Source organism: Mycetomoellerius zeteki, unplaced genomic scaffold (genome assembly GCF_001594055.1).
Source record: "Mycetomoellerius zeteki isolate Tzet28-1 unplaced genomic scaffold, Tzet1.0 scaffold1470, whole genome shotgun sequence".
NCBI lineage: Eukaryota > Metazoa > Arthropoda > Insecta > Hymenoptera > Formicidae > Mycetomoellerius > Mycetomoellerius zeteki.
Genome location: NW_017256415.1, coordinates 2056 through 5940, shown reverse-complemented (window position 1 = coordinate 5940; position 3885 = coordinate 2056). Strand labels below are relative to the sequence as shown.

Genomic DNA, 3885 nt, shown 5'->3' with positions numbered 1-3885 from the left:
GACTGCCCGAGTATCGTTGAGGATTGACCGACACTGACACGACTAACTTACTGCCCGACTACTATTGAGAATAGACGACGCGTTCTCTCGCGGGCCCCTATTTATACCTCAAAAAGGGCGTCTTTTCCTTTGTCTAGGACAATTGTTAAGTTGCAATGTCAAGCGACGTTTTTTCTTAGGTCCTATCGTGGTTAATCTAGAGTGCTTTGAAGGGGAGGTAATTTACGATTTTCTCTAGTCTGCGGAAAAATTGCTCCGAGTGGATGTCAAATTTTATTATGCCCCGAAAAATATAGCTGGGTAAACCGTTACTCGTGATGTTTAATCGGTTTTCTCAGGATGTTCACGTGTAAGGAATCTTAAGTCTGGTGGCAGATAATGTTAATATTGGGTTGTTTTGGATCGTTTTATGTCTTGGCGCGACGTGGCACCGGCTTTATCTTTACTTGATATGGAATTGTTAGTCACTCTCGGGTAGCGGCTTGGGTGTTTGTTATTTCCTTATATGGGCATATTTTGTAATCGTATCGCTTCTAGCCAGGCGCGAATTTATGTATTTTGGAGCTGAAAATTAGCTGCCGCCCCTTGTACAGGTAGTGAAAATTAGAATTTTTATAAGAAATGCATAACGCAATCTGAACATGATGATTCCTAAGTGTAACAATTGTTAACTTAACAAGTCTAATGCCTGTGCAAAATAAATCCCAAATGTAACAGCTTTTAATCTAATGTAACTTGTCAACTTGTATAATATTGCGAAAAAACCTACGTGTATTAGCTGGTATTATAATTGATTATTTATTATATTAAAAATGAATTATTAAATACCACTCAGAGTGTGCCACGAGAAGGCTACACGATAGGACTTCACACTCCGGTTTTTTGTTTTTGTTTTTTTGTTTTTTTTGTTTTTTTTTTATTTTTTAAAATTTTTTAAAGTTTATTTTTAATTGAGATGTTGATTTTGACTATAAAATACTTGTTAAATGAAGGTCCTTTAATTGTGAATTACTTCTTCAATTATTATTTATTTTATTACCTTTCTACGCGACTGAGCATCAGCAAATGAATCAATTATATCATCATAATTTATACGTTTTGCGATTTCTGACTCAATTGTAAGAACTGCTGAACAGTTGAGACGTTCATCACACATCGTAGATCGGAGATAATTTTTAACGCGCCGTAATACTGAGAAAGATCTTTCTGCTGAACAGTTTGTTACAGGTATGCATAAGAAGATTCTAAGTACGATGTTAATATAAGGATACACTTCTTGGAGACCTTTATCGTATATCATGTTGCACATCTCTCGAATAGTGCTTGGAGATTCATCTAAATTTTTTAAAAATCCAAAGAAATGGAGACACTCATTTTGAAACGATTCTGAATCTAGCAAGTCTTCTTTATATTCATTACTTAATCTGGCAGCATTTTTAGCAATAGTTTTATCATCCATTGTAATTCCTTTAGTTAAAAAACCAAAACTCGTGCTCAACTGTTCATAGACTGCTTTTCGACGTTCTAACTCTGCAACTATTCTATCAACTGTGACATAAAAAATATTGATTTTAAAGTTTTCTCGTCCAATGAATTTGGTTTCAAAATTTCGTGATTCGTCATCTTGGAGTTTTCTTATCCTTTTTCTTTTTGATGTGTCTTCATACTTTGTAATAAATGATTTTTTAAGAGCAGCATTTTCGTAGGTATCAAAAGCTTTCCTAATACTTTCAACATAGTTTATTAGTAAACCGTATAGTTCTGCTACAGTATAAAGATCAATGTCAACTGCTTGGAGCTTCTTGCTAGAAAAATGAAATCTCTGTAATAAATTATCCCATACTGAAGAAAGAATAGCTGTTTCAAGACGTTGTAGTTGACGGAGGTAACCTGAAGCCTCACATCGAGTACAAGATTTTTCTGTTTCATCTTCTGCAATTGATGTAAGAGCCTCAATCACTTCATTCCAATCTTTATTAAGACTCTGACACACGTCATAACGGGCTGACCATCGTGTTTGTGACAAGCCTTTTAAAGTTCTGTTTTCACGTTGTGTTAAATGTCTCTGTAATATTTACCAACGATTAGTAGAACTTGAAAAAAATACAAACAAATTTTGAAGAAGAAGAAAAAAGTCATTACTTTCTTTACAACAACTTGCTGCATGTTCTCCAACTAAATTCAGGGAATGAGCTGAACAGGGAGAGTATACAGCATTTGGAGAAATTTCATTAATTCTAGCTTGTAATCCGGAATATTTTCCAGACATATTCATGGCATTATCATATGATTGACCTCTACAATTTGCAATGTCGATATCAAAAACCGCAAGCACAGTGACAACAGCATCAAAAAGTTCGACTGATTTATGACCAGCATTCGGAACAAAACATAGAAACCTCTCTACAGGATGTCCATTTTCCAGAACATATCTCACAATCAAGTTGATCGGTATGAGATATGTCTGGACTTGAATCTACTATAATAGAAAAATACTTGGCACTCTTTAATTCTTTGTTTCATTACTTCTTCAGCCATTAACTTAACGAACTATTCATATGTAGTAGAAGATAAATACGAAGTGTGGCCTTGACCTGGATTACCGTACCTAGCTATATGCTCTGCCAAAAAAGGATCGAATTCAGAAATAAGTTCAAGACACATTATAAAGTTACCACTGCTTGACGAACCAAACTTCTCGATATGACCTCTTAAAGGTAAACCTGCAGTTACCAAAGCACGGACACTGGCTACAAACCGTTTTAAAATGTTGCGCCAGTACTTTTTCTCCGTGTCTATTTGATAAGAAAAATGTGTATCAATTTTTCCAAGAGTGTTTGATCGCATTTTCATTTCTAACACACACGACTTGTGTTCAAAAGAATTCTCGTGATTTTTCAATGCATCATTGCCATGCTTCCAGTCGTCAAATCCTTCTTTTGCTGTTTTTGTAGTTCCACCAAATAATTGACAAGGAACACAAAACACGGAACCAGAACTTTCTGAGTACATTAAATACGATTGCTTTACTATTTGACCATTGACAAGTTGGGTTTTAAATAAAGATTCATTTAAATATCGATATTGCTTACCACAAAGTCTCTTTGAGCGGGAAAAATCAAAATTTTTATCACGAATATCTTGGTTAATTCCATGCTGCAAAACGTATTCACGTGTAGCATTGTTTACTACCCATAACGCTGGATCCTTTACAATCACATTAGAATTAATTGCAAAATTATTACTTTGATTGATATTAATCATAGAAGATGAGGTAGTTGGCTCTGGTGATTTTAAGGTGAAATTAGAATTAGGATCTATGTCACACGCTGTTGGTACAATTTCTTTAATATTATCCGAAGCAGTAATGGGAAGCAGCTGTTTTGAAGAACCAGCAATGGGTTCTTCAAAGTTATTTAGTTGATTAATAACTTTAGGTTGATTAAAGAAACTATCAATTTTAAGAGTTTTTTCTACGACACTACGTTCTCTCTCAGCCTTATTCTCTCCAACCTTCGTTTCTTGTACTGACTTCCACTTAACCGTATTCGTCCGTCACTCATGTTTATTATATAATATTTTAAAAAAATGAAGGCTGCGATAGCACTAGTAGCAATCTAATGCAAATTATAAAAAAGAAGAAAGGAAAAGGAAAAAAACGTAAAAAACTGCGATATATATAGTATCAAGAAATTTATTTGAGTTTAAAATACGAAAGATAAAACATAAAATATGAAACATTAATGGATATAATATTGTGGCACGCTAATTCTCACGTATCTGACGTACTGTAAAATTCGTAAGTATCGTTACCGATTGCCGGGCTCGATCTCATATATATAATAATCGAGGACTAATTTCTCTCACGAGAAGGGTTTTGGTGGG

At 34.4% G+C, this 3885-nt stretch overlaps 1 pseudogene; it reads right to left on the bottom strand.

The window, feature by feature from the left end:
* Positions 1-667: 667 nt before the first annotated feature.
* Positions 668-3563, bottom strand: LOC108732183 (zinc finger MYM-type protein 1-like; annotated as a pseudogene).
* Between the last annotated feature and the right edge of the window lie 322 nt (positions 3564-3885).